This window comes from Paroedura picta, chromosome 1 (genome assembly GCF_049243985.1).
Source record: "Paroedura picta isolate Pp20150507F chromosome 1, Ppicta_v3.0, whole genome shotgun sequence".
Lineage (NCBI taxonomy): Eukaryota > Metazoa > Chordata > Lepidosauria > Squamata > Gekkonidae > Paroedura > Paroedura picta.
Genome location: NC_135369.1, coordinates 165,832,205 through 165,853,218, shown reverse-complemented (window position 1 = coordinate 165,853,218; position 21,014 = coordinate 165,832,205). Strand labels below are relative to the sequence as shown.

Below are 21,014 nucleotides of genomic sequence, written 5' to 3'. Positions count from 1 at the left end.
GCATATAGGCTTTGAGTTTGCTTTTGTGAGAGGTGTTTTGCGGCGCAAAAGTAGAATACATGGGTCACTGAGACAGGAACTGTATATAAACAACAAAGAAGATTTACTTAATTACAGATCGGCATCAAAGAACAGATCAGCAGCACAGGTCTCCAGGTAGACCGGCCTTTCTTCACTTTTGTACGATTGAGAAACCCCCTGAAACATTCTTCAGCCTTCAAGAAACCCCAGAAGTGGTGCGATCGTGCAGAATATGGTTGGGAAGCATAGCTGTGTTTATGCCCTTCCAAGGCCCCTCCCCTTCCCACCCCATCAGTGGCCCTTGGGGCAGGGAGAAGATCGACACAACCATATATAGAGTCATAACATGTGATAAATGTATATAAAATAAGGTGACCAGATTGCCCCACTTTTGGAGGGACACCTGGGGGCACCTGGCAAATTGTACTGATGTTGAAATTTAAAAAAATATATTACAATACTATTTTGCGTTCTTTACGTTCTATGAAACTTTTTGTTGCTCCATATAGACCAATTTTTTAATCAAGACCCTCCCCCCCCCCCGGTCAATGGTGTCCCGCTTTACCAATGTTAAAATCTGGTCACCTTAATATGAAATATATATTTAAAATTATTTAATTCCTACCCATTCAGGAAGCCCTTCCAGGGCTGTCAAGAAACCCCAGGGTTTCATAAAACCCTGTTTGAGAAAGCCTGGGTTAGACAGAGAAACCTGGCTTCAAAGAGTAGTTTGAATATCCTTTAACACCTTCATACCTAAACAGCCTTTCACTGACTAGCCACTAAATTGGATCCTCTCACACAGAAAAGATGCCGCCCACATTGACCTGCTTTTTCCCAGGGGTCAGACTTATTGCAGTGTGCACAATCGAGCAGAATATAAAGAGTGTCTGAAGGGAGCATTGGAGAAGATGTATATGTAGCATAGATAGGCTAGGAACTTCCTGATGATTTTTCAAATTATCTCCTCTAGTCAAACAGAAGACTGCCTGCTTTTTGAACACACTTCCTCCCTGCTTGCCTCCAGAACAGCTGTTGATCAGAAGAATGACTGCAGACAACTCGGTCTCTCTTTCTCTACACAGTTGTTTCTCTTCATAAATAAATCAATTTTATTTTTTATTGTTTATTGTTGCTCTGCTCTCTTTCTCTCTGCATATTCAAACTCTACCAATGATACTAAATGGAATAAGGCCTGTTCATTACCAGAGAAAGGCCTAACAAACAGCTATCCTATTCTCTCTCAAAGGTAGAACCACTCTGCCACCCTCTCAAGCCGAGTTACCCTTCACTCCATCTGCTTTTGTTCTGAGCCAGACCTGAGCTCTCACTTCTGAAAGGTGACTGGTTGCTGGAGCAGTACTCCCCTAGGCTCAGCTGAGTGCCTGTTTCCCCCTTCTGGGGAAGGACTGCCTCTTTTCCATCACAGAGGACTCCTCCGAGGTATGCTTAAACATGCCCCCCCCCCAACATATTTATATGTGTGCAGAAGTAAAGTGTGTCCTTAACTGTAGGTCAGAAGAGAGTGTGGCTCAGGTCTCAGAGGTTGGCTTGACATTTCTTGATTTCAAAAGGTTTTGCTTTGCTTATTGAATATACATTTCGATGGAGTGGGCATTTGGTGCATGTTTTAGAAAGGGCTTTGTGGGGGGCATTTTGCCTGGACTTCGGGTGTTGGTTGTTAATCTCCTTCTGATATGGATGGCATGGATTTTGGTAGGTATGTTTAAATTTTAAATAATTTTTAATTAAAAAAATAAATGAATCCACATCGCTTTGCTCAGGTTGTCTTTGTGGAATTTTGAACATGAACGATTTTATACAAAGTGCTCATCTTTGAGGCTTCCTGCAACTTCCTAACAAGGGAAGAAGATGGCAAAGGAGACCTGTGTAAAAACGGAGGCAGATACTAGCGAACTCCTATCGATCTTGGTGATTCTGGATGATTAGTTGACGATGAAGAAGAGGGGTTTTTTTATAGCCTGCTTTTCGATACAATCATCTTCCCTTTGTCTCCCCACAACAGACACCCTGTGAGGTAGGTGGGGCTGAGCGGGCTCTGAGAGAACTGCTCTGTGAGAGCAGCTCTAACAGGACTGTGACTAGCCCAAGTTCACCCGGCTGGCTGTACATGGAGGAGCAGGTCAAACCCAGCTCTCCAGATTAGAAGCTGCAGCTCTTAATCCAGGGGTAGTCGAACTGCGGCCCTCCAGATGTCCATGGACTACAATTACCATGAGCCCTGCCAGCGTTTGCAAATGGGAATTGTAGTCCATGGACACCTGGGCCTAGTCTGCACACATAGGATAAAGCACTTTCAATGTGCTTTGGCAGCTGGATTTTCCTGTGCAGAACAGGAAAATCTACTTCTAAAGTGCATTGAAAGTGCATTATCTATTGTGTACAGACTAGGCCCTGGAGGGCCGCACTTTGACTACCTCTGTCTTAATCATTACACCAAGTTGGCTTTCTCTATTCACATGGCCCCAACACAAAGGAAAAGCTCTGAAGCCACAGTTCTGCGGCAGTAGCCACTCAGAGCCCTCATTATGCCGATGTGCATCAGCAGAAGAGGCACACGCAAGGGCCTTGAGTCAATTATGAGGCACTTGTTTCAAGGTAAATACTGAACGGCCTTGGATATATGATACTGGGGCACAGCGTTTTGGTGTACGAATTGCATCCGCAAAACAACCAAGACACCAAAGGGCCTTGAGTCTAAAATTATGCCGTTTTATTGGAACAGGAAGGAAGATGCTACTCCCTCCGTGGGTAGCACTGCAGATGTACATGTGCAGCGCACTGGTTCCATTAGTTCAGGAGAGGTTCCACTTTTCCTAGAGGAGAGGGGAAATGGGGCCACCCCTCTGATATGTAAATGAGAATGGCTTCAGAACTGATAAGGCATGCAAACCCACAATCTCAACGTGGCCCTGTGCCAGCAGAAAGGGCATGACCCAAACAGGGCATCCTTGTTCAAAGCTGGCCAGATGTGTGGAACATTCTCCGTCACAAGTTTCTCTTTCTGTTTAAATTGAATGGAATTTTGTTTTGAAGTTTTCACCGTGTTTCCGTGACAGCAGCCATAAAATCAAATCCCAAATTTGCATATATATATTTTTGTAAAAATTACCACAGCTGGGAGAGTTCATTTTATTTCCCTTTGACTTTTTTCATTTCTGGAGATTTTATAAGTACAATCATCTGCTAGAGATAGAAAGCCCCTCGAACTGTAGTTATTGTTAGTATTTATCATTTGTTAAGTACTGATGATGGGTTCTTTCTGAGGTTGTCAGAGAGGCAACAGATGGTTTATCTCAGAGCTGAGATTCTGGGATTTCAAAGGTATAGGCTGCATTTCCTCCCTCCATTATGCCTATGAATCGTAGCCAAAAAGAGGCAATGGTTCTGCTGCTGTTTTCCTTTCAGATGCTGCCGATCGGACATTGGAATAAACTCAAGCAGCATCAAATATTCTTCACTTTCAAGTTTTCAGGTCAAAGGGCAACATTGCTCCCTCCAAAGGGCAAAACCTTGGCTTTAAACTACTTCAGTTGTATACATGCTCTTCAGCTGTTGACCCTGCTTGGTACCTTTGTTTATTCTATTACCTACTAGAATGTATTGATTCTTTGTTTATATATCCCATTCAGCCTCCAAGGAACTCAAGCTAGCAGACGTAGCTGAGGTCATCCCATAATTAAAAATAAAATAAAATAATGGAATTAGCATATAGAATCATAGAATTGGAAGGGACCTCCAGGGTTATCTAGTCCAACCCCCTGCAGAATGCAGGAAATTTACCACTACCTGCCCAGGAAATTTGTCTCCTGACCCCAAAATGGCAATTGGCATTTTCCTGGGCATGCAAGAAAGGGCCACAAGAGCCAAGCTCCCACACTCTGCCTAAGTTCACAGAATCAGCATTCCAGTCAGATGGCTATCTAGCCTCTGCTTAAAAACTTACAAAGAAGGAGAACCCGCCACCTCCCGAGGAAGCCTCTTCCACTGAGGAACCACTCTAACTGTGACATCCCCAACATGGGCCACATAAAGAACACAATGACAGTATGATGCTACATAGCCAACAAAATGTAGCTGCGTGATGATGCCATGAACAAGGACAATTGAAAAGGAAGACGCAGGAAGGCAATTTAAACATATAATTGACATTCACACAAAAAAACTGAAAAGGGAAACCGTTTTTATCAGAGCTGAAAGTATGTTCAAGAAGGCCCCCTGAGCACCACCTTGACTTATGTCCAGTCACAGAAAGTATAGTTTTAAAGACAGGTTTTAAGATTTGGTGCTTATTGACTCAACTCAAGGTTTAGTGTATAATGAAAATTGTCCTGGACCAGAACCAATGGGATAAAATTAGTGCAAAAGAAATTCTGTCTAAAGATCCAGAAGAAATTCCTGAGAGTTAGAGTGATTTCTCAGTGGAACAGGCTTCCTCAGGAGGTGGTGGGTTCTCCATCTTTGGAAATTTTTAAGCAGAGGCTGGATAGCCATCTGACGGAGAGGCTGATTCTATTAAAAGGTTCAAGGGGATGACAGGTTACAGTGGATGAGTGATAGGGTTGTGATTGTCCTGCATAGTGTAGGGGGTTGGACTAGATGACCCAGGAGATCCCTTCCAACTTTATGATTCTAAAATGTGGAATTCACTGTCAAAAGATGAGCCACTGAGCCACTGATCCACAGTCTCTAATGATAGCTATTAGCATAGACAGGTTTAAAACATAGAGGGTAGGTCCATCAGTGGCTATTAGCCATGGTGACTAAGGGAACTTTCGACACTTAGGCAGTAAATATCTGAATACCAGTGCTGGAAGGTGATATCAGCAGAACGTCTTGACCTCTATGACCCCTTTGTTGGCACTCCAGGTCCACTGGCTGGCCACTGGGTAAAACAAGATGCTTGGACCAAGAGGAACACTGGTCTGATACAGAGCCCTTTTAGGCCCTTGTGTTACTAGCAGACCAGAAATACACTGAGGGTTTTTGTGTCCTTTCATTTGAAGCAGTGCACTGCATGGAAAACACAGGAACATTCTAGATAACTTTTGAAGAACCTTAGCTAATAAAGCAAGCCTGTGGTCCAAAGCCCAGAATTTCAGGCAACGATATCATTCCTGGGGAGTGGTCCCAAACATTTGCCAGACTCCTGATTCACACATGCCCGTGGTGGCACAGACTGGAACAACACAGAGGTGCTACTGCAAACTGCAATCAGTAATAGCAATAAAGTAGTAGTAGTAGTCATAGAATCATAGAATCATAGAGTTCGAAGGGGCCATACAGGCCATCTAGTCCAACCCCCTGCTCAACGCAGGATTAGCCCTAGCATCCTAAGGCATCCTAAATCCTAGTAGTAGTAGTAAATTGTGAACATCACTCAGATCTCTAAAGGTTTATGGGAAGGGCCTGAGCAGCTATTTTGACCTTTGAGGGAATATTCTGTGGGGCCTGGTCTAATAGCAACCACTGGGCCACTTGATAACACCTGTTGTGCATGACTAACCCAGGCCAGCAGCAGCCTCCACACAAAAGTCAGTGTGGTGTAGTGGTCAGAGTTTCAGAATCCGATATGAGAGCCCCAAGTTGAAACCCCACTCTGCTATGGCTGCTTACTGGGAGACCTTGGCCCAGTTATACATGCTAGGCCCAAAGTACCTCACACAGTTGTTGTGAGGATACAATCAAACTGCGGCCCTCCAGATGTCCATGGACTACAATTCCCAGGAGCCCCCTGCCAGCGAATGCTGGCAGGGGGCTCCTGGGAATTGTAGTCCATGGACATCTGGAGGGCCGCAGTTTGACTACCCCTGCAATAGGAGAAAGGAGAATGATGGAAGGGGCTTCGGCTCCCCAAAGTGGGGAGGGGAGAGAGAGAGAGAGAGAGAGAGAGAACTGTTTTTGTATACCCTACTTATTACTACTTGGAGAAGTCTTAAAGTGGCTTATGGTTGCCTACCGTTCCTCTCCCCACAACAGACACCCTGTGAGGTGGGTGAGGCTGAGAGAGCCCTGAGATTACTGAAGAAGAGTTGGTTCTTATATGCCACTTTTCTCTATCAAAGGAGTCTCAAAGTGGCTTACATTCACCTTCCCTTCCTCTCCCTACAACAGACACCCTGTGAGGGAGGTGAGGCTGAGAGAATTCTGAGAGCTGTGACTGGCCCAAGGTCACCCAAGGAGAGGAGGAGTGCTGAAATCAAAGGTGTGGAGTACATGAAATAAATAATAAATATAGCTGTAAGATTGGGGGGTCAAACAAAAGATAGGTGGGTGGGGGCATAAGGAAAGACAGAAGCAGGGAAATGTTGTCAGGATTGGAAAAACAGGTAAGAAGAAGAAGAGTTGGTTCTTATATGCCGCTTTTCTCTACTCAAAGGAGTCTCAAAGCGGCTTACAGTTGCCTTCCCTTCCTCTCCCCACAACAGACACCCTGTGAGGGAGGTCAGACTGAGAGAGCCCTGATATCACTGCTTAGTCTGAACAGCTTTCTCAGTGCTATGGCGAGCCCAAGGTCACCCAACTGGATGCATGTGGAGGAGGAGCAGGGAATCAAACCTGGCTCACCAGAAGTCCACACTCCTAACCATGACACCAAGCTGGCTCTAAGAGTGTGGAAGAAGAGGAGACAGGGGGGAAAGTGAGGTGCCCACTGGAAGCCCTACGGTGCAATCGGGCCCACCTCTGCTGCTGTCACCGTGCGCCTGGACCTTTTCCCAGGCGGGCTGGCTGGTAGGTGGGAAGCAGAGAAAAAAGCCAGAAAAGTGGGGAGGCTGTGAAGAAAACAGTGGGGAAGGGGAAATGAGACGTTCCCTGCAAGTCTTTGCAGGTCTTCTGCTCACTACTTCCTACACATCCCAATGCAGAAACACGCCTTCCACATTGGCTCGTTTCTCCGAAAGAAGCAATGAGGTCATTGAATTATTTGGCCAGCAGAACGGGCCAAGTCAATTCCGTTGGGTCCCTCTCCCTATCACGGGACGCAGAAGCCAAGGAGCCTTGAGCAGTACTGAGTGCCTTTGACTCAGTACAATGGCTCACAGACGGCGCACAGTTCACAGGCCTTCCGCCGCCCCAGCCTGCGCGCTCATGCATGCGTCTCCGAGCAGCCCCCGGGATTTAAAGAAAGGAAGAAAAAACAGCCCAAAGATCGCATTGAATCACTGCTGCTCTTTTCTCACACGGTTCAACCTTCTGGGGTCTGACATGTTGTAAACGCCACTGAACAAGCGCCAAACCACAAGAATCCGTTCCTGCTGGAGCGGTGGTGACATTTTGCTGCGAACTCTTTCACCAGCCGCAGCGCGTGACAGGGAAAGTGGTTGCAGGGGCGATTTCCTGACTTTGCAATTTGCGTTTGTTTTCCTGAAGGGTTACGGGGAGGCAGACCTTTCATTTGGCACGGCTTTTTATGCCGTTAATGGTAAGCTGCCACCCCTAGGAATAGAAAGTATTTCCTGAGATCAAAAGGACAAGATGGAAATAGATGCAGGAGCATCCTTCTTCCCCTTCCATTCATTAAATCCTCCCTCGAGAGGACGGTCTCCCCCCCAGTTCCTGAATATCCCTTGCCTAACCTGCACTCACTGTCCTTTCCTCCATCCGCGTGACTGATTTGTCAGTCTTCCATCACCTTTACCATCATAGAATCATAGAATCATAGAGTTGGAAGGGGCCATACAGGCCATAGAATCATAGAATCATAGAGTTGGAAGGGGCCATACAGGCCATCCAGTCCAACCCCCTGCTCAACGCAGGATCAGCCCTAAGCATCCTAAAGCATCTAAGCATCATTCTTGTCTAATCTGTTCTGGGTAATGTGTGAACTGTCTAGTCAGAAACAGTGTCACTTCCATATTCAGTCTAAACTGGGAGCCATTTGTAAATTATCTTAAGAGTAATAAGGTAAATGGGAGCATTACGATTGGATGTGCTGAATAAATTAGTTAAGACAAGGATGGAGTATATCTTTATCAGAAAGAAGACAGTAAAAAGTATTCTAAAGTGAAGATTTAATAGATGTAAATGTGTATCTCATGATTATATTATTTTTAAATGACATGTAATTATGAATGGCCAATGAAAGACATAATTGTGACATTTTGGTTTCTGATAATCTTTTTGTGCATGTGGTACTAGAACACTAAAGAACCTGATTTGTAGATGGTTGGAGATCTTTTCTAAATCTTTTTTTTTGTCCCTGTATGTTTTTGTATATTGGGGGAGGAACTGAATCGATCTGGGGTTGGAATAAAAGCTCCATGCAGTTTACACCCTGTAGTGAAGTGACTTTTCTCGACCAGAAGGAGTCTCAAAGCGGCTTACAATCGCCTTTCCCTACCTCTCCCCACAACAGACACCCGGTGAGGGAGGTGAGGCTGAGAGAGCTCTGACAGGACTGCTGGGTCAGAACAGCACTATTACAGTTGTGACTAGCCCATGATCACCCAGCTGGCTATGTGTGGAGGAGCAGGGAATCAAACCCAGCTCATCATATTAGAAGCCGCTCCCCTTAACCACTACACCAAGCACCCCTGAAGATCAGACGGCTTGACCATAATGAAAATTATGTAGGTCCTTCCTGTGACTACAGGAATATAGCAGGGGAACATGACTTGGTGAGGCATGCTTTTGCTGCTGATACTAATACTGCATGAATTCATGTAGTAGCCCTGGGAGATTTAGCCCTGGGAGAATTATATATAACACCCAGAAGCATTTTGTTTTATTTGTACTAGGCTCTGTATATAGTAGTGGTTAAGACTGGTGGCCTCTAATCTGGAATTAGATTTCCCATTCCTCCTCCACATGCAGCCAGCTGGGTGACCTTGGGCCAATCTCAGAAATCTCTCTTTTGGGACTCCTTCAGGTAGTGAAAAGCAGAGTTTAAAAAAACAGTTCTTCTTTTCTTCTCAGTCCTCCCTACCTCACAGGATGTTTGCTGTGGGGAGAGGAAGAGAAGGTGATTGTAAGCCACTCTGAGACTCCTTTGGGTAGTGAAAAGCAGGGTAGGAGAACCAACTCTTCTTCTTCTTCTGTACTTAGAACACTCCTATAACATGGAGAAACAAAAATAAAGTTTGTTCTCTCTCTGTTCTGCATAACTGATTGTAACGAAATGTTTCACAGAATGTGGAAGGTGCAATTCAAACCCACTCAGAAATGTTTATATTTCAACAGATGACTATGGTGGGCATAAGACAGAAGCTGGAATTTCCTGTTTCTTTGTTTCTGCATAGCTGGGGAGGACTGCTGCTCAGAGAGCAAGCACCAGCATGGCACACCGAAGGTCCCAGGTTCAATCCCTGATATCTCCACATCGAAGGATCATGTAGTAAAGGAGGTGGAAGACCACTCCCTGAGACCCTGGATTGCTGCTGCCGGTTTGAGCAAACAATGCTGACCTTGATGGACCTAATTTAGAGTATGGCAGCTTCATGGCATCCACCCTCTGCTTAGAGATTTAAATTCTAGAGATCCATTGGGAGGTTGATTTAAAACCAGGAGAACTATACTGCAGAAGAAACATTTCGAAAGACACCTTTGCATCCCCCTAGTGTTGTGAGGACAGGGAAAGAGTAAAGCCAAGGCATTTTCAATTTTGGGGAGGCAAAACAGCTCAATTTGTCATGGCCAGACCCTGGGTGTAGCTGTCGACAGGGTTGCATAGGTGAACTGCAGATAATTTGAACTCGTTTAGAACAGTGCCAAGATCATGGAAAGATCAGAGGCATGGCTGTGGAAGTGAACAGCTTCCACGGATTCATCCAATAAAAGTTATGACTGAGAATTTAGCTTCCCCGGTTTTATATTAACCATAACGTAACTTCAAAGGTAGCCTGGGGAAAGCCGAAGAGTGGCTGCATGCATACTAGTTTATGTCCCGATTAGTGATGCATGAACCTTTAAAAGTTTTGGGTTTCACCTTGCTATGTTTTGTGTCTTTTTTGTGTTGTTTTTTGGCCCATTGTCTAGTCTGAAGGAGCCTTTTGTCAAAGAATTCCAATAAAGATAGGGGACAAAGCAGATACAAAAGGAACAGTCTAGCAAACATATAACGGAAAGGCCGTTTTGACAGTTCTAACAATTTAGCATTTTTAGGGAGTTGCTGGGGAGCACTGCAAACAGAGTTTTCTGCCTACCCCACATTGTGGAAAGACTCGGGAAAGGTCTCTCTCAGGAAACTAAGGCTGTGGTTTGCAATGTATGCTTTGTTTAGGCCCCAAATGGTCAAAGGATTCATATTTTAAAAAAGGAGACTTTGTATAAACAATTCCCCTACAAACTGAAAATGCTAAATTGGACTCAGTATCCTGCATTCAAAGTTTCTTTGACAGATGCAAACTGTCCCCCCCCCCAAAAAAAAAACATAGGTTGACTGTATAAGCACTGAAGGTCTTTAACATCATTTTAAAAAATTAAGCAGTAAGTATGTGTGTATCCATACCCAGAAGCTTGCATTGGTTTCACACCAATTCTCCCTGATATGGAATCTTGGGAAAGGGAGTTTGGGGATGGGGGAGGATAGAGCGGCTAACCAAAAGAACAAGGCCCTCTTACGATAAATGATTTCAGGCTAAATCAATATACAGCCAGAGCCACTGGATTTTCAGCAATGTGCAACAGTGAGGAAGGGGATTTCCAGCTTGGTGCAGTGGTTAGGAGTGCAGACTTCTAATTTGGGTTCAATTCTGCGCTCCCCCACATGCAGCCAGCTGGGTGACCTTGGGCTTGCCACAGCACTGATAAAGCTGTTCTGACTGAGCAGTGATATCAGGGATCTCTCAGCCTCACCCACCTCACAGGGTGTCTGTTGTGGGGAGAGGAAAGGGAAGGAGATTGTAAGCTGTTTTGAGACTCCTTCTGGTAGAGAAAAGTGGCATATAAGAACCAACTCTTCTTCTTCTTCTTCTTCTTCTTCTTCTTCTTCTTCTTCTTGTTTTCGACCCAAGCCACTAAAGCTCCTGCTTGGGGAACATAGTAAGGAGGGTACCAATGCAGTGATGCCTTGAGCCAAACTCGAAGATACCTGAGTCAGGTATGTGGAACCATTTTAGAGTCTCCATTTTTAAAAAAAACATTGAAAATCACCAGGGGAGCCTGATCCTACAGGGGACCACGAGACTGACAGGTGAGTGGTCTTATCCCCTCACCACACTGTTTTCAAGAACTGAGGTAGTTTAAGAGCCAAGGTGTCCTCTAGTTTGTCCCTTTTTTACTCACAGGTGGTGGTGTGAGAGAAAACAACAGGTGTTGGCTACCCTCAACCTCACCTGTTGGACCTGTGCTTGGAGGAGCCCCTGTGGTGATGTTAGTCCCTAGGGGAGCAGGAGAAAGTGGCAGGTGGCATACCTGCATAGGGCGGCAAAATATTTTAAATCGGCACTGACATCCTGACAAACAGGAGTGCTACAAGTGATGTCCCTGCATGGTTTATACCTCCTTTCGCTCCATTTCTGAAGCTCACACTACACCGGTGAAGTCAGTAACTCTCATCATGCTTCAGAATAGATGAAATGGGCCTTCCCCCCCCCTTTATTCCACTTTGAAGAGAGACCTTCACACCTCCTTAACAGCATTCATTGTCCTAAAAGTAACCATGAATTCAATTGCCCTGAATGTGGATATATTAGGGACACAAAAAGAATTTAGTCATGACTGATATAAACGCATACCATCACAAACCCCCGATGTCTGAGGAGATGAATTCGGGTTTCCTGGCTTACTTTCAACCTAATTGTTTCTGACTGAATGGTGGTGACAGCCATGTTTTATGACTAATTATGGCAACTGTGTTTATGAAGCCAATTAAAGTCCTCAGGTCTCCTCTCCAAGCTTCTCGGCTGTTCGGAAATGCCAGGAAATCCATCTTCTGGGGCTCCAGATAGGAAACAAACCGATCTGATCAAAGGAGACGGCTATGCTGCCTGTGGTGGTCCGAACAGCTATAGGGGCTCAGTTAGGCCCCATTGACAAAGTAACAAGCTTCAACGTTGAGATGTTTACACGCACACATACAAAGTTTAAATAGCTTTATACTCCAAACCTTACCTCTCACTCTCTCTTTTAAACCAATGATGTTCCGTCTTACGCAATTCTGTTCCATATCAGTACTCGGTAGTGTTATGACTAGAGCTAAAATGCAGGCAGTTTTGTGAGGTAAAAGAACAGATACCCAAGCCGTTATAATAAAGTTACGGATCCTTCCGTTCCTCCTGTTCCGCTTTCACCCCCAAACTACCGTTGAATGGCTCACAAAAAAAAAATGAACTTGGCAAATGAGAAAAACAACGGCACTGTAATCTTAAAAGAGGTGCCGGAGTTCAAAATCCTATCTATGCTCCAATGTAATTCCTCCCCTTCCCTTTCAAAGGCCTCATAGTTGTATCAAGGGTCACAGGCTAGAAAGGAACAATAATGATCTAGTAAGAAAGAAACCCTACAGGAGATAAATCAAAGTCACACACGTTCATAAAGAGATATTTGTATGACAGCTCAAAGGGGAACTTTTCCCATAACCTATGCTTGGGGTGCGTATCTTTTTTTTGAATTCAGGATCACCAGAAACGTATGTCGCTGGAGTGACTTAGTCAATCAGGGTCTGTTGGGGATGAGAGGAGTGTCATTGTGAAGTGATTTCAAACATAGGTCTTTGGTTCACGGTACTGCCTCCTCCCACTTTGAAAATCTTTGTTCTATTTCGTCATTCATTTTCTTCCTCTCGGTTTCAGGGCCTTTGTGATTCTTTCTGCTGCCCCAAGCCTTCATCTGCTCCTTTCTAATTGTTAGGCAACGCAGTCAAGATGCCCCACTGGGAACAGATGTCATTCTGGAATCTACCACTCCTGGGATAGATTTTCACCTTCAGGCTTCATGTAGAGGTAACAAATGCATCATCATAACCAATAGGGATGCAAAACAAACACAGAGTCACAACAATTATCGCTTTTGCTAAAACGCTATTCAGAAAAGCAACCTGACAATAAAGCAGTGAATGACCCTCTCCCCAAGAAATTCCTAACACTGTAGCTCCAGAGAAGCTAGTTGTGAAGCGCCACTAAGAAATAGAAGACACGTATTCTGAAGGAAAGCCCAGAGGAATCACCATGTCTTGTTGCCTACTCCATTACTTTCGGCCTTTTATGTGTACAGCCAATCCCAGGCAACCAGGATGTTGGAGGTTCCTCCTCAAGGCAGAGTGAATGTGGCATCGCTGTTCTGCACAGGTGAGGGGTCAGTCAAAATTGTTGCCCATCAGACACTTATGGAACTTCCCTTATGATCTCCAACCATATTCCCCTGACACAACCTCTCTCAGACTCTGAGGTGCAGTTTAGAAGAAGGAGAAGAGGAAGAGTCGGTTCTTATATGCTGCTTTTCTCTACCTGAAGAAGTCTCAAAAGGGCTTACAATCGCCTTCCCATTCCTCTCCCCAGACACCCTGTGAGGGAGGTGAGGCTGAGAGAGCGCTGATATCACTGCCTGGTCAGAACAGCTTTATCAGTGCCGTGGCCCAAGGTCACCCAGCTGGCTGCATGTGGGGGAGTGCAGAATCGAACCCGGCATGCCAGATTAGAAGTCAGCACTCCTAACCACTACACCAAACTGGTTCTCTGTAGCAAAATGGTCACCTTAATAACAGGATAGGATTGTATTCTACTAAAATTATTATTTTATTGCATTGTCTTCTATGGTAGTAACTACTCTTATCTGAATTGTTTACAGCTTATTTTACATTAGGCAGTTTGTTGTTTATATTGCTTTCTGATTCTGTAATCCTAGCCCAATTGCATTGTTCAGTTATTGCTTTATGCTGTCGGAATGCACTGTAAGCTGTTTTGAAGATCGGTGAGAAATGTGGGCTGTATGTTAAATGAAAATGAATGAACAGATCAGACAGTTACAAACTATGAAATAAGAACCCCCATTCCTTCTTTCAAAGGCAATGTAAGTGGTCTGTGCTGCATACTCTCCATTTTTTTATTTTCAGGCATACAACTATGATTTGAAATCTTTTCTGAAATGCAGTTTGATTGGGTGAATATCATCTTTGAAAAATGATTCCCCCCCCCCATGGCCATTGTTGTCCTTTGCATCTATATTTTGGGTGCTATCCCAGTTACTGCTTACCCTTTTCTTGTACTTTCCATATGGTCGATCCAGCCAATCAGGGATCTCATATTGAATATGAAAGTACTATTGTTGTTGTTAGGTGCGAAGTCGTGTCCGACCCATCGCGACCCCATGGACAATGATCCTCCAGGCCTTCCTGTCCTCTACCATTCCCTGGAGTCTATTTAAGTTTGCACCTACTGCTTCAATGACTCCATCCAGCCACCTCATTCTCTGTCGTCCCCTTCTTCTTTTGCCCTCGATCGCTCCCAGCATTAGGCTCTTCTCCAGGGAGTCCTTCCTTCTCATGAGGTGGCCAAAGTATTTGAGTTTCATCTTCAGGATCTGGCCTTCTAAGGAGCAGTCCGGGCTGATCTCCTCTAGGACTGACCGGTTTGTTCGCCTTGCAGTCCAAGGGACTCTCAAGAGTCTTCTCCAGCACCAGAGTTCAAAAGCCTCAATTCTTTGACGCTCGGCCTTCCGCATAGTCCAACTTTCACAACCATACATTGCAACTGGGAAGACCATAGCCTTGACTAGACGCACTTTTGTTGGCAGGGTGATGTCTCTGAAAGTACTATAAAGTGACATAATTTATTATTACATTTGGTTGCCTTGTGACTAAGGCCTGATGAAATCTATTAAAAGTTAAGGCAGTGCTTCTGAGAGGAGCCACATGGGTGGCACCAGTCAGTCAGGGATCACATACTGAACAGGATGATATCATGACGTTATCCAGTCCATCAGATTAAGCTGAATAGCGATGAAGGGCACATGAAGTCAGGGAGAGGGAATAAAAGCAGGGAACTTGAATGAGCAAGTGAATTCTTAGTCATGCAGTTCCCATCATCACTGAACAAGCGGGGCGTTTTTCAGTACTGTGCAAAATGCTTCCCTAAACTGATGAGAAGTTTCAGATTGGCATTCCAACACATTAATCTACTATGAATATCGCCAAGGCATCTTAAAGTTTAAAGCCTTTGACCGATTCCACACAAGGAATTTGCCCCCTCGTTGTTCTCAGATTTTAGTGCTGCTTCCACATGACGTCAGCAGCAACCCGGAGCTCTCAAGTGGATGGTGAGAGTTTTAGTCAAATTTGCTCTGCGATGAGGGAAATCGCCAAAATTCAATTTGCCACTTCTTGTTGCTCAGTGATCTGAGGAACAAATAGGGGCAAGCCTGTGTGGAGGGAGAGACGCACGACAGTCTTGGCAGCATTTTGCCTGCCCTCGCACCTGCCTTCCCCTCTCCATTTCCTGATCATGATTTTAAAAAGAAAAAAGGCACAGTCCGTGTTGATGGAGAACTGCAAAGCTACATTCCCCATGTAAAATTAAAATATGGATGGTCATTTTGAAATGGGGCAGCCTTACTGTGAACACACAATCACTCATCTGGGTCCAGTTACCATGGCCAGCATATCGGAAATCTACCTGAACATAAATAGAGACCATTACACAAGGAATCCCAACAAGAGGAGGGAATGTTTTATTGTTGTGGCATTTCTCCATAGCAACATGGAAGTGTTAGTTTTTTTTAAACAAATGTTTTTGTGTTGTGACATTTCTCCATAGTAACGTGGAAGTGCACTTAAAAAAAATTAATTTCAGGGCTCAGGGGAGCTCAGAAGTTTGAGTCCCTGATAGAACCATAGTGGTGGCTTGCTGTGATTGACAAGCAAAGGAGCAGGAAGGGAAATTCACATTGTTTCCCTTGCCACCTTGTTGGGAGGCAAAAATCCAAGATGAGGTGGCGGGAAAACACGAGAGGGATCTCCCATCAGGAAGCTTACAAATGTGCAACTTCCAACCAGGCATTTGCAAGCAGGAGGTGGCATGAGTTTTAGGCCTCTGTGCGGAATCAGTCTTTGTTTTTGGACTGGATTCCATTATTCTTATGAAAGTTTAACATAGTTCTTGAGCAGGTGAAGTTGTAATGCTCTGTATTCTTGGTGCTGGGGGGCAACAATGAGAGTGCTACTGGAGTTCTGGCTCCAGTGGTAAACCTCCTGATGGCCCCTGGGTTTTGGCCACCATGTGACATATTGGACTGGATGGGCCATTGGTCTGATCCCACAGGGCTTCTCTTATGGTCATATCTTCTTAAATTGGGATGCAGTTATTTATATTCCAGGAAGTTTTGGTAAGTTTTCTTCTTTCTACATGTCCCAGAAATAGCTCAGAGAAGTTCAAAAGTGTGCAATGGGTAGTTCTTAGGACTGAATTGCTAAGATTTTTTCATCCCAAGAAATAAAGGATATACTCTTGGAATATATTTTTTTAAATTATTTGCTAACAATGTCGCTGTAGCTGTCTTTTAGCACAGGTACTTGTGGACATGATACAAAATACAACTGGTTAAAACTGTCAGACATTTGAAAAACCTTAAAATAATCTCAATTTTCATGGAATAATTATGCTTTGTTTCTGAGGTAAGTTCAGGGAAGACAAACCGTCCTGCTGTTGTTCTGTATTCAGGAGTAAGATAGTAGCTGCAATCACTTTTAATTCAGTTCTGACTTTATCGCGGAACCAGACTTTCCATCTCGGCTACCTCTCCCTTCTTCGAAATTTTCCTCCCTGATACAAAAGACACATATAATGGCTGCCATTTTTATACTGCCTTTAATCAGCTTTTACTGATGAATCCTTGTTTTATTGAATTTTATACTATGTAAACTGCCTCAAGAGGGACAGTATATAAATTGCGAAGCAAACAAACAAACATCTTTTGGGGGGTGCAACAGGCAACATTCCTTGAATGGTTCTGAGAGATACGTTATATGATTTTTAAAGATTAAAAAAAATTATTGTGTCTTAAGAGAATGGAATTTGTGCCTACTTCCCAAAAAGCGTAGACATTTAAAGCTAAAGCTGCCACCAAAATTCCTCTTCTGCATGAGCTGTTTGGACCCTGTAAAGCAGGGGTAGTCAAACTGCAGCCCTCCAGATGTCCATGGGCTGCATTCGCTGGCAGGGGCTCCTGGGAATTGTAGTCCATGGACATCTGGAGGGCCGCAGTTTGACTACCCCTGCTGTAAAGGCTGATGTTTTATCGAATCTTCTACCTTAGCCTCTAGGTAGCTTCATTTCCTCCTGCTCTTTTAACCCCAATTTTCTTCCTCTGTAGAGGGGGTGTGCAATACTGATGGTTGGGCCTGTGCCATATAAATGTTGAATGAAGGTTTTCAGAATTAATGACATAGAATGCCCATTGGGTGGAAAGGATGAAACAGCAATGCCAATTTAGGAAAAAAAAATAAACAAAGGATACATGAAGCTGTATGGACTTTTGGATACAAGCAAGAGTACATGTCAGATTGCCCTTCCTCTGGACTGAGGCTATTGTGTGACCTAAAAGGTAATAGTGACTACCTATAAATTCCTTGTTTTTTGAAGTATGAGTATATTTGTTAAGAGAAGGTGGTTTTAATTTCAGTATTTTGAAAACAAAGATCACTAAATTGAACGGGATCTCAGGAGATGCTAAGGAAAATTTGTTCCCAATTATAATGAAATTCTCAGGGGCTGCCAAATTTCACAAACATGGGATAAAAGGTTCCTCGTATTACAAGCAATTTAAAAGAAGGCTTTAGAGTCTTAGGGTGAAAAAAAAACAATGGGGTGAAAGTAGAAAGTGACTTACCAATTATGATGAAATTGTGGGGTGACATTTATATCCCCAAAGGATTCTTCTATAAACAGGAAGCATCCAATCAGTCATCAAAGGAAATAGAAAGCACACAATAAAGCATTAAAATAAACAGGAAATATTCAATCAATCATCAAAATAAAACAGAGGCCTGTTTTTCTGCTACGAGTGGTCAGAGGGAGAAGAACTGTGAGACAGGAGAGACCTTGTGATTTGAAAAACTGACATTGTTAGATCAAACCTACTTTATTTTGTTTCTGGTTTAATATGTGAGGTACCCTTTCTCTTTAACAATTGGCAAGGATATTTCTTCAGGGACGAGTCCAGTCCCTGAGAATTTTATCCAAGTCTGATGCAGAACAAAGCCATATACTCAGAAACATGTTTGGAATTCAATCGCCTGTAAAACCAGGATCCTTTCTCCTATATGTCTGAAAATTTAATTTGGCGCAAAACAAAAATATGTCTGAAATGTGTCACCATTGAAAGCCATGTAGAGCAAATACTACGGAACAAAATGTCACTGCCTGACATTGCTTGACTGGCCAATTATCGCATAGATTTTGTGTCAGAAAGGAGACTCTCAGGATAGACTCAATTGCCTCTTCGGCCTCCTCAACATTCAACTGGCTGCCATTTTGTTTTATTTTGGGTAAGGTATTTCATACATAAAGGTAAAGGTAAAGGTATCCCCTGTGCAAGCACCGAGTCATGTCTGACCCTTGGTGTGACGCCCTCTAGCGTTTTCATGGCAGACTCAATACGGGGTGGTTTGCCAGTGCCTTCCCCAGTCATGACCGTTTACCCCCCAGCAAGCTGGGTACTCATTTTACCGACCTCGGAAGGATGGAAGGCTGAGTCAACCTTATTTCATACATAGGCTTTACTTTTCCAACTATGCTTTCATGCTTAGCTCACTCATATGGGAACTTTGATACTTTATAACTTTGTTAATAACTGATTTGTACCATCATGGCTGGGGACAGATTAGTATAATTTGTCTAAATTTTTGAGAAAATGTATATTGGAACAAATTTGACTGGAATTTTGACTGGGGTGGCCAACATGATAAACTGCATATTTATCTTAAGGGCTAGCTTTACCAGGTCTGCCACTATAGCGTGAGATTTTTTGTTGACAGCTTCAACCCTCTGCCACCATCTGGTGGATTGGCACAGGGGATGGGAATAAAGCAAAAATCACAATCGAAACAACAGAATGATATAATTTCTGGAGCAAACCTGGAAGTGATGTCATGCCATTCTAGGATTCATTGGAAACTGTATTGCAGATCCATAGAGTTACTGCTGAATCTTAGAGCGGCTTTATGCCACTTCCGGGTTCACCTGGAAACGCCATCCCACCATCAACGGGATAGTGCACCCCATAATGCTGCCCACCACTGGTCCAACTGGGTGTCCCAGCCTTACTTGTGGACCAAACAAAAATCCAAATTAAATGCAACTATTATGTTTTCTGTTTATATTTAACTACATGAAACAGATCAAACAATTTAGTTGTGTCTGTAGGGGAACTATGATAAAATTAAAAGTCAAAATTCACATGCCGGGAAGAAAAAGGCTTGGGAGAATGCATTGGGGGCTAGTGCTTCCTCCCAGGCATAGTTCCAATCGATAGCCCCACTTAAGGTAGCTATGCCAACCTCCATGTGGTACCAGGAGATCCCCCTTAATTTGCTGATCTCCAAATTTGACAGAGCAGGTCCCCTGGAGAAAATGGCATCTTCAGAGGGTAATCTGCATGGCATGACTTCTCTGCTGAGGTTGCTCCCCTCCCCAAACACTGCCTCCCCAGGCACTGTCCCTAAATCTCAGGAATTTCCCAAACCAGAGCTGGAGACTTTCAACACTCACAAGGCCCTCCGTTTCACCATCAGGGACGGGTTATAGAGAGATTGGTTTGTAAGCCGTGATTATGACATCCTTCATGCCGCTCATAATTTTATATATATTATTTAATACATAATTATAATATAATATATAATATAATATAATTTGTTAAACTTTTATCAGGTGATATGACCATATACGGTCATGTTGACCTGCACCTCCTTCCCAAAATGGCATGCCAGGTTCGATTCTGCACTCCTCCACATGCAGGCCAGTTGGGTGACCTTGGGCTCGCCACGGCACTGATAAAACTGTTCTGACCGAGCAGTGATATCAGCGCTCTCTCAGCCTCACCTCCCTCACAGGGTGTCTGTTGTGGGGAGAGGAAAGGGAGAGTGACTGTAAGCTGCTTTGAGCCTCCTTCGGGTAGGGAAAAGCGGCATATAAGAACCAACTCTTCTTCTTCTTTTTCTTCTTCTTCTATGTCACTGTGCAACCAGCGAGGTCACTGCCATACCAGACTAGACCTTCCTCACTGCTGCTCACTGGTTGCTGACTAGTGATTCCCTTCGTATATCAAATAAAGTAAGCGCCAGTCATTAATGCAGAAAGAAACCTACTCATCTTTAAAATGGAATCTGACACTTTTTTTCTACAACAGATTAATGTAGCTCCCTTGGAATTTGCTTTTGGAATGGGCCACCTAATTTGTGCTGGGATTTACCTGGAGTTTGTTTTGAACACCGAGTCCGAGATAAAATACAAGAACTCTAAGCAGGCACAGAGTTCCTTAGATTCAGCACTCTCCAGCAGAGGTGCCAATTCTTGCCTGGAAAATGCCTGAAGATTTGAAGGTGATGTTGAAGGGTGGGATAGAGCTTGGGGAGGAAGCTCAGGTAGCTGGTGCCCTAGTGGTCATCTTTCAAAGCTGTCGTTTTCTCTGAAATCTGAAGATCAGCTGTAATTCTGGGAGAACTTCAGGGCCCTAGTGAAGGGTGACCACTGTTGAAGAAGAAGAAGAAGAAGAGTTGGCTATTATATGCCACTTTTCTCTACCCAAAGGAGTCTCAAAGTGGCTTACAATTGCCTTCCCTTTCCTCTCCCCACAACAGATACCCTGTGAGGTAGAAGAAGAGGAAGAGTTGGCTCTTATATGCCACTTTTCTCTACCCGAAGGAGTTTCAAAGAGCCTTGATATTACTGCTTGGTCAGAACAGCTTTAGCAGTGCTGTGACAAGCCCAAGGTGATTGCATGTGGGGGAAGAGCAGGGAATCAAACCCAGCTCGCCAGATTAGAAGTGTGCACTCTTAACCATTACACCAAGCTGGCTCTCTCTGCGGGACACAAGCGTGTCC

The 21,014-nt window shown here is 44.0% G+C and overlaps 1 long non-coding RNA gene across 4 annotated transcripts in view; it reads right to left on the bottom strand.

Moving 5' to 3' along the window:
* Positions 1-11,472: 11,472 nt before the first annotated feature.
* The window catches only part of LOC143824105 (uncharacterized), a 102,996-nt gene continuing 93,454 nt past the window's right edge, over positions 11,473-21,014 (bottom strand). For all 4 annotated transcript variants that reach the window (XR_013226692.1, XR_013226698.1, XR_013226701.1 and 1 more), the window contains 2 exons: positions 17,803-17,851; positions 11,473-14,731 (listed from right to left, as the gene is read on the bottom strand). This is a non-coding gene — a long non-coding RNA (uncharacterized LOC143824105). The remainder of the gene's footprint in view (positions 14,732-17,802; positions 17,852-21,014) is intronic.